The sequence below is a fragment of the Grampus griseus genome, assembly GCF_964374135.1.
Source record: "Grampus griseus genome assembly, chromosome: 1".
Classification (NCBI taxonomy): Eukaryota; Metazoa; Chordata; class Mammalia; order Artiodactyla; family Delphinidae; genus Grampus; species Grampus griseus.
The window spans coordinates 138,730,962-138,740,930 of record NC_139017.1 but is presented as its reverse complement, the minus strand read 5'-3'; positions in this window follow the sequence as shown (position 1 = coordinate 138,740,930).

Sequence of the window (9,969 nt, the reverse complement as noted above, 5' to 3'; positions counted from 1 at the left end):
GTAGACAGCATATATAAGTGCCTTGTTTTTGTATTCATTCAGCCAGTCTGTGTCTTTTGGTTGGAGCATTTAATCCATTTACATTCAAGGTGATTATTGATATTTATGTTCCTATTACCATTTTCTTAATTGAATTGGGTTTGTTTTGTGGGTCTTTTTCTTCTCTTGTGTTTCCTGTCTAGAGAAGTTCTTTTAGCATTTGTTGTAAAGCTGGTTTGGTGGTGCTGAATTCTCGTAGCTGTTGCTTGTCTGTAAAGCTATTGATTTCTCTGTCGAATCTGACTGAGATCCTTGCCAGGTAGAGTAATCTTGGTTGTAAGTTTTTCTCTTTCATCATTTTAAATATGTCCTGCCACTCCCTTACAGCATGCAGAGTTTCTGCTGAAAGATCAGCTGTTAACCTTATGGGGATTCCCTTGTATGTTATTTGTTTCTTTTCCCTTGCTGCTTTTAATATTTTTTCTTTGTATTTAATTTTTGATAGTTTGATTAATATGTGTCTCTGTGTGTTTCTCTTTGGGTTTATCCTGTATGGGACTCTCTGTGCTTCCTGGACTTGGGTGACAATTTCCTTTCCCATGTTAGGGAAGTCTTCAACTATAATCTCCTCAAATATTTTCTCAGACCCTTCCTTTTTCTCTTCTTCTGGGACCCTTATAATTCGAACGTTGGCGCATTTAATGTTGTCCCAGAGGTCTCTGAGACTGTCCTCAATTCTTTTCATTCTTTTTTTTTATTCTGCTCCGCAGCAGTTATTTCCACCATTTTATCTTCCAGCTCACTTATCTGTTCTTCTGTCTCAGTTATTCTCTTATTGATTCCTTCTAGAGTATTTTTCATTTCAGTTATTGTGTTATTCATCACTGTTCATTTGCTCTTTAGTTCTTCTAGATCCTTGTTAAACGTTTCTTGTATTTTCTCCATTCTGTTTCCAAGATTTTGGAGCATCTTCACTATCAGTACTCTGAATTCTTTTTCAGTTATGTTGCCTATTTCATCTTCATTTATTTGATCTTGTAGGTTTTTACCTTGCTCCTTTGTCTACAACATATTATTTTGTCGTTTCACTTTTTTTTTGATGAGTGGGGCTGTATTCCTGTCTTACTAATTGTTTGGCCTGAGGCATCCAGCGCTGGAGTTTGCAGGCAGTTGGGTAGAGCCAGGTCTTGGTGCTGAGATGAGGCCCTCTCGGATGCCTCACTTCAATTAATATTCCCTGGGGTCTGAGGTTCTCCATTAGTACAGCGGTTTGGACTCAGTGCTCGCACAACAGGAGCTCGGGCCCGACCTCTGGTTTGGGAACCAAGATCCTGCAAGCTGCATGGCATGGCAAAAAACCCACAAAATAACCAAAACCAAAAACAAACAAACAGAAAGAAAAAAAGGCGCAGTACAACACCAAAGAATAAAAAATAAAATAAAATTTGAATGATAAAAAATATAATAGGAAAAACAAAAATATAATTGAATCAACTGCAACAAGGTAAAACAAAACCACAACAGAAAAAGAAAAAAAAAAGGGGAACAAGCCAAAATGAGCAGAACAATAACAAGTGTAAAGAATAAAATAAAATTAGAAAAATAAAAGATTTATTAGAAAAATAAAAATATAAATGAATCAACAACAACAAGGTAAAACAGAACTCCAACCTAAAAGAAGAAAGAAGAAAAAGAAAAAAAAAAAAGGCCTTGGCTATGGGGGTGGAGTTTAGGCAGGTGGTAGAACTAAACTACCTTTAGGCAGGTGTTGGGTTTAGGGTGGGGCGGGGCCTAGGCTCAGGACCCACGCAGCCGAAAAGGCCTTGGGGGCGGGGCCTAGGCAGGGGAACACTGAACCGTGGAGCGGAGCCTCTGCTTAAGACCTGTATGGAAGGAGAGAGGCAGGACATCCGAAGGGGGGGGTCTCTGGAGTGTGGAGTTCTGGAGTTTGGAGGTAAGGCCCTGTGTGGGTGGGGTTTAGGCCAAGCCTGGTTGGAGAGGGTCTCAGAGGGTCTTTTCCCTTTCTTTTTTTTTTTTTTTTTTTTTTTTTTTTTTTTTTTTGCGGTACATGGGCCTCTCACTGTTGTGGCCTCTCCCGTTGTGGAGCACGGGCTCCGGACACGCAGGCTCAGCGGCCATGGCTCACGGGCCTAGCTGCTCCACGGCATGTGGGATCTTCCTGGACCGGGGCACGAACCCGCGTCCCCTGCATCGGCAGGCGGACTCTCAACCACTGCGCCACCAGGGAAGCCCTTCCCTTTCTTAATGGTATCCTTTGAAGCACAAAAAATGTTCATTTTAGTGGAGTTCAGTTTATCTTTGTTGTTTTTGCTGCTTGTGCTTTCAATGTCATATTTAAGGAAATATTGCCTAATTCAAGGTTGTGAAGATTTACTCCTATTTTTTTCTAGGTTTTATAGTTTTAACTCTTTCCTTTAGGTCTTTGATTCATTTTAAGTTAATTTTTGTATATGATGTGAGGTAGGGGTCTAACTTCATTCTTTTGCATGTTGTCCCAGCACCATTTGTTGAAGAGACTATTCTTTCCGCATTTAATAAATGATACCTATTGTAAATACTAGTTACAGAATGCTAGAACCCAAAAAGGGCTAAAGAAAACCTTAGCAACTATAAATCCCAATCCTCTCATTTTACAGGTAGGGAAACAGAGTCTTGGAACTGTTGCCTGGGGGAGAAGGGAAAAAGGAGAATGACCAGTTGACAAAGCCTGAGACGTGGCTCCTGTTTTCCTTTCCTGGGTTCTACACTCAGTGGCAAGTCCCTGCCCTTCCCTATCTGTAAAATGGGGGTTCAACTGATTTCCCTTCACGCCCTTCTGAGAAGGCCTGGGTGAAACTCTGGGTCTTGTTGACAGACCTGGAGGCCTTGGGATTCGAGAGTTGGGGCCATCTCCCTGAGTGGAGCCTGACAGCCACATGGGGATCTCCAGCCAAACTGTGGGCATCCATGCTGTGTGACATACTGAGCATTCGTTGTGTGAAAGGAAGACTTGAATGACCTGGCCTCGAGGAACTCCCATCATTAGGAGACGAGATGCCCTGAGAAAAAGGTCATGGGAAGACTGACCAGCTTGGAGGGGCTGTGTGTATCCCAGAGCCCTGGCTGGGAGTTAGCAAGCCTGTGCCTCCAGCCTCTGCCACTCTCCCACTTGCAGAGTGACCTGTGCAGGCCCCACTTCCCTTTGTCTCTCCTGGCTCTGAGCCCACAACCCCTTGAGCTCATCTAGAGCCTTTGCACGCTGTCATGTGGGCTGTTGAGCATTCACTCTGCTCTGGTGCTGGAAGCTGCATTGTGAACAAAACACAAAGGCCAACTTGAGGGGCTTCCCTGGTGGCGCAGTGTTTGAGAGTTCGCCTGCCGATGCAGGGGACGCGGGTTCATGCCCCGGTCCGGGAGGATCCCACATGCCGCGGAGCGGCTGGGCCCGTGAGCCATGGCCGCTAAGCCTGTGCGTCTGGAGCCTGTGCTCCACAACGGGAGAGGCCACAACAGTGAGAGGCCCGCATACCGCAAAAAAAAAAAAAAAAAAAAAAGGCCAACTTGAAGGAAGTGGAACTCAGAGGAAGAGGAGCGATCTTAGGGTCCAACAGCCCTGGTCTGGTGCTCTGAGCTTGGATTGTTTCTCTCTAGGTTGTTTGAAGAGTGAATGAGTTAACATATGTCATGTGGTTGACACACAGAGGGGGCTCAAAAAACTCCTGTTGTCATACGCAAGGTCTGAAAGTTGGGGAGACTAAGGCAAGCTCTTTTTTGGCCAGTGGGAGGGAGTAAGCAGTCTGGATTGTAGAAGATGTCTTGACCTTGGAGTGATAGCCTTGCCTTTGGACAGCCCAGGCCCATCGGCTGGCAGGGTTGCATTCTATCTCTGTTTCTGGCAACAGCAAGATTTTCCCTCCTTAATTATCAACCTACTCAGGGAGATGCTAAAAGCAGTGCCTGTTCCTGTGCATATGTCCAGTGGCCATCAAGAGGGCTCCATGGAGGAAAGTCTATTTCAAGAGCACATTAAGTGCACAGAGAGAAATTGAGAGGAGAGACTTATAAGCAGTGGGAAGGTAGGTCACGTTGGGGGTGCTTCCGGGTGAGGGTCCCTGAAACACCTTTACAGAAGCCTACCTTGCTGGCTGAGTGTAGGAATACTTAGAGCATCTTCAAATTCTTTTTAGAACCGAGTCATGTGTAGTGAATTACTCAGTTGCTGAATTGATAGATGGAGGCTGACTCCTTCTCATCCCTCACCACCACTGTGGCTTTCCACGGTCACCAGATACTGCCGTCTCTGATTTCTTATGTCTTCCTCAGCACAACCTTATGTGTAATCATGGTTTTCATTTCTCAGTTGAGGACACTAAGGCGCAGGAGAGCATGTGACTCGTCTAAGGCTGCACACCCACAATCTGAATAGCGGTCCCAAGCCCTGGGTAGAGAGACTGGCGTGTTCTGGCCAGCGAGGCTTCTGCCCAAGACAACATGGGGTGATGAGAGTGCTGCCCTGGAGGCCTGAAACCAGATCCACCACCAAGTTACCATGTGCCCCCAGCCAAGTCAGACCAATTCCTGGGCCTCAGGTTCCCACTTGTATCATGACCTGAGTTTAGAGTTATGAGGAGAATGCTCAGGGCACTTATCTAGATGGGCAGCCCTCAAATGGAAGAAAATAGTTACATTTCTTAAGATCCTACTATGTGACAACATCACCCCATTTAATCTGCCTACTAGGGGAGGGCCATCGTCCCATTTTACAGAATAGAAGCCCAGACTCAGTGAGGAGACCTGCCCAGGGCCCCAGTCTGAGCAGATCTGAGGACACTAGAACCCCTGCTGTCAGTGCTCCGGGCCTCACCATCTTTTGGGAGCCACAGACTTCCTAAGCCTCAGTTTCTCCATCACTACAAGTAGAGCAGCGGTGCCAGTCGCATTCCAGGCCTCTCTGGGGCATGCAGGCACCTTGTAAAGCCAGGCTCCATGGAGACAGCTGCACAACACGCAGCGCCTGCTGGGGAGGGACCACGAGCCTGTGCTCCCGGCAGCCCGCCCCGCGCAGAGCTTATGACTTCAACTTGGGGCCGCCCCCCACCTCCCCCTTTGCTTCGTAGCAGGAGACACCCACCACCTCCCCACCCGTCCCCTGGGCCCTGTCTCAGGTGGAGGCACAACTGACCCGGAGGAAAGCTTGGGTGAGGGCGAAGTGCCAAACTGCTGTGAACGCGCCAGCTCGCCCCGGCACAGGCCTTCCCAGTTGGCCAGGCAGGTCTCCTGTTCCATTAGAGCTCTTGATTCTCCAGGAGCCAGGAGGGCTGTGAGTATCATTCCCATTCTACAGATGAGGAAACAGACGCCCCAAGGGTGAAACAAGTCAGCGGCAGAGGCAGGTGATACACTGGGGTTGACTCCCAACCTTGGGATTTCATCTCAACTGGGCATGTGCCATTCACCCCAGGAGTCTGGGGAGAGCAAAGTACTGGGGCTCGGAGGTTGACCAAGGGTGAGGGCTTTGCAGTCAGAAGGACATGAGTCCAAAATCTGGCTTGGCCGTGTGTGATCCTGGGCAACGGACTTCATCTCTCCGGCTTTTCGATTTCTTATCTATGAAACGGGGATGAGAATAGACCTTCGCTGCAGGGCTGTGTGGAGATTAAACAGAGTGCACACGTAAAGCACTGACGGTGCGGCCCCTGCTAAGGCACGGCCGTTAGTGTAATCTCAGGACCAGCATCCCAGCCTCCCTCCCTGGGCATTGGGGCTGTTGGAGGCTCTCGGATGGTCTGGCCGTGCAGTCGGCGGAGGAGGCTGCGGGCATCAGGTGGGTGGGTGAGCTGGTCTCTGAGCAGCGTGGTGACCCACAGGTCGTCTGGGCTCCTGTCCCTGCTGCTCCAAGACTCGGCTGCCCTCGGGTGGCTCGTTCCTGAGGGAGCTGCTGGGTGCCCAGGCGGGGGAGGCTCTGACCTCACTGCCAGGGACTTGCTGAGCTGCTTCAGGCACAGCCTTTCCTTCTCTGGGACTTAATTTTCCTCTTGTCAATAATACCTATCCCTCACCTCCCCAGCTCAGGGCCAGTCTGACCCCTCGGAGCCTCGGTTTCCCCATCTGGGAAGTTAGGGCGTTGGGAGATGCTGCCCCGACCGTGGCCTGGCTGCCCCCAAGGCCCCAAAGGCCAACAGACGCTTGTGTGCTCGGTGTGCAGCCCCTGGGTCAACACTGCTCTTCCCTGCAGCCTCCAGACCAGGTGTAGCCTCCTGATGCCTGGCTGCCTGTGGGGGAACGAGAGGCGGCTGAGAGCAGAGACCCCATCCTGGTCTCCCCTTGCTGCTGTCCTGGGCTTGAGGCCTGACAGCCCTGAACCTCTGAGAAATATTGAGGCAGTAACCCAAGCCTCGGCCACCTGCTTTCCCTGCAGGTGTGCAGTTAATCACCTGGACACACGCTTCCCTCTGTCCAGCCTCAGGGACAGCGATGCTGGGAGGCTGGCCCTGCTGCAGCCTGTGTGGGTGTGAGATGGCGGCTGCCTCCGAGTCCTGAGTGAGCCTGAGAGGCCTTTCGAGATTGTGCAGGCCAGTCTTTGACCGAGTGACAGGACTGCTTCATGGCTTCCTGCACACTCTTGCTTGTACACCCCCAGGGATGGGGAGTTCACTTCATCCCAAAGCAGTCCGTTCTGCTTTCAAGGGCTTTGCCTTTTAGAAATCTGAGATCTGCCCCCAGCCCCACTCCCTGGCATCCCAGTCTTGCTTGCTTGAGGGTCTCCAGCTCCCTCTCTCCAGGGCTCCCCGCAGAGCTTTGGGGTTGGGGCTAAGCTCTCCTGAGCATGCCTGCAGCACGTGCGGCCACTGTCAGGTAGGTGAGCAGACCTCTCCCTGTCCTGGCCCAAGTTCTGCACACACATGTATGTCACTGACATATTAACCCAAACAAAGAAGCGTTTATTAAATCCCAACCGTGGGCCAGGTCCTGCACTGGGCACTGGGGACACAGGGCCCCAACACGGTCCCTGCAGTGACAAGACAGTCATACAGGGAAGGTGAACTGAGGCTCCAGCCCCTCCCCCAGCAGGGCCCTAGCCTGGACTTGCCTCCTGGACCCATCCAGGCTGCCAGGCCAGAGAGAAAAATCCCAGCCTGGCCACACCAGGACCACATCAGTTCTTTTCTGGAAAATTTCAAGCATATCCAAAAGTACAGAGAAGTAAAACGAACCCCCAGAGAATAGTGGAGTGGACCCTCCTCCAGCTTCAGTGCTTTCAACTCAAGGTGAAGCCTGTTTCTATCCCCTCTGTACCTCCCCGCTCCCCACATTATGTTGAAACCTGGCTGCTCCAGTTCTTCCTAGGCCCTAAAATCGCCCACCAGACCCCAGTCCAAGCCCTGGCCCCGTGGGAGCTCAGGCAGCCCCCAGGCTCCTGCACAGATAGGACGCATGTCCTTGGAGGAAGCCTGGCACGGGGGCTGTTTCGTTGGCCTCTTGGTGGCCCTTCTGCAGGGTCCGGCTGCACCACAGCCCCCGGGACCCCTGGGAATAAATCAAAGAAGAGCTCTGGCTCCACAGCCCTGGGGCAGATGAGGGCTGGCAACTCCTGCCCTGTTCACTTTCCGTTTGCATTTTCCCCCAGAGACGCGATCACTTAGAAACTCATAAATCCCTGGCAGGGCTGGCGACCCAGCAAAGTATATAAACTGGCACTTGTAAAAGCATAATGGTCCCCTGTGGATGGCGCAGAGGGGCACGCGCCAGAGCTCCTCTGGTTGCCCCCAGGACCCGCACTGGGGTCCCAGCTCTGTCTGCCCTCTCTTGGCAGCCTCAGGCAAGCCACCTCTCTGAGCCTCAGTTCTTCCCTCTGTAAAATGGGGCCATCGCACTTACCTTGCAGCATGTCGCAGCAACATCATGCAAGTGCCGTAGGAGCCGTAAAACATGGGCTGCAGCAGCCTTTTTGGTGGGCCGGCAGGGTATGTGGACAGAGCACAGGCTGGGTCCAGGAGGCCAGGGTTCTCCCCTGATGGTCACTGACCTGCTCTGTCACTTTGGACACATCACATCCCCTCTGGGCCTGTCTCCTCATTTTGAAAATGAGGGGTTGGTCAGGCAGTTGAATTAACAAGTATTGGTCGTGGCCATACTGTGCACGAGGTTCTGTGTAGACGGGCCCTTGTTTTCTTGCTCCATCGACGTATGTAACGAATAGGTGTTGAGCACCGCTGTGTGCCCAGCGCTGTCCTAGAAGCTGGGCAGTCAGCAGTGAGGAGGACAGGTCAGGACCTACCCTCACAGGGCAAACGTTCTAGTGGGAGCTTCCCCAATCCGTTCCTCCATGGGCACGGGCAGGAGGTGGCATCTCGGGTATAAACCTGGCGCATCCCTCCTGACTGCTCGCTTGCCTGGAGCCCCATTCTCCACGCCCTTTAGGCTGGATTAGGGAGTGTGGGTGGAGGCTGGAAGCGGTTGCAGAAATGGAGTCTCTCTGGGTCTTTCCCCATCTGTGAAGTGAGGAGGGTGGAGCAGGTGGCCTCAGCAGGCGCTCTCAGCCCTGATGGTCTGGGTCACGGGGGACCACAAAGACCACCAGGAACAGAGGATGGGGAGGCAGGCGAGTCCCTGGAGGGCAGATCCAGGTATGTGCCCAGCATCAATATGAACCCTGGGCCTGGCTATGAAGGCAAAAGGGGAGGTCCTAAAACCCATTCACCCCAGAGACCCCTGGCAGGTGGAATTCAGGCTGAGGAGGGCATCAATGTCATGGGCTCCGGTCCCGGCGGCAGAAATAGGGCAGCTGGGGGCAGCAGTGGCACAGCAGGGGTCAGCGGTGGCTCAGGGAGCCAGAGGTGAAACAGCCTAGAAGCGCCGGGGGCCCGGGGACAGCCAGAGGGTCCAGCCAAGGGATGCGGGCCGGGTTGCCGCCACCACCGAGGGGGTGGTCCTTCTGTCCACCCGAGTCCTGCTGCCTCCTACTCAACCAAATGGGCTGCAGCTCACACTGCTCTGGGCCTGCTGCCGGCGGCGCCGGGATGGGTGGACCAGGAATCATGGGCAGAGGCCTGAATGTGGGTGTGGGGGACTTGCAGGCAGAGGAATCCAGAAGCTTTTTTTTTTTTGCGGTACGCGGGCCTCTCACTGTTGCAGCCTCTCCTGTTGTGGAGCACAGGCTCCAGACGCACAGGCTCAGCAGCCATGGCTCACGGGCCCAGCCGCTCCGCGGCATGTGGGATCTTCCCGGACCGGGGCACAAACCCATGTCCCCTACATCGGCAGGCGGACTCTCAACCACTGCGCCACCAGGGAAGCCCCGGGGGGCTGTTTTTTAACCACAGAAGAAAACAAGTATCGAAGCCCAGGGCTGGGAGATTCCACTTCCGATAGAGGATGATCTGAGTTGACACCACGCTCCTCTACCATCCCCACTCCAAACACATATAAATGCTGCATAAAATATTACTGGGGAAAAACCCAACTGGCCGCTGCCCCAAAAACCTCTCCCACCAACCTCCTCTAGGCTTGCCTCTCGGCCCTCCTCTGCCCCTTGGCCATCAAGGCTCGATGGGACCTTGGGCAAGACGCCCTCGGCCCCTGGACCACAGAGACTCAGACAGGAGTGAGGAAGAAGGAAGCACACACGGGAGGGTCGGGAGAGAGAGAAGGAAGCCTCCTTATCTGGGATCAGACCCGGAATTTAAAGAGAAAGGGCAAGAGAAACTGGAGGAAAAAGAGAAACAAAGGAATGGGCTGGGAGGAGCTGAGAAAGGGAGGAAGGAGAGAATTGGAGGAGGAGGGAGGGAAAAAGGGCACTGCAAAGAAATGGTGGGACAGGGAGAGGGAAATGGGAGGGAGGAGAGCCAGAGAGAGCCAGAGAACAGAGGGCCAGGGAGACAGCAGACAGACAGGGAGACGGAGGACAGAGGGACAGGGAGACGGAGGACAGAGGGACAGGGAGATGGAGGACAGAGAGACAGGGAGACGGAGGACAGACAGGGAGACGGA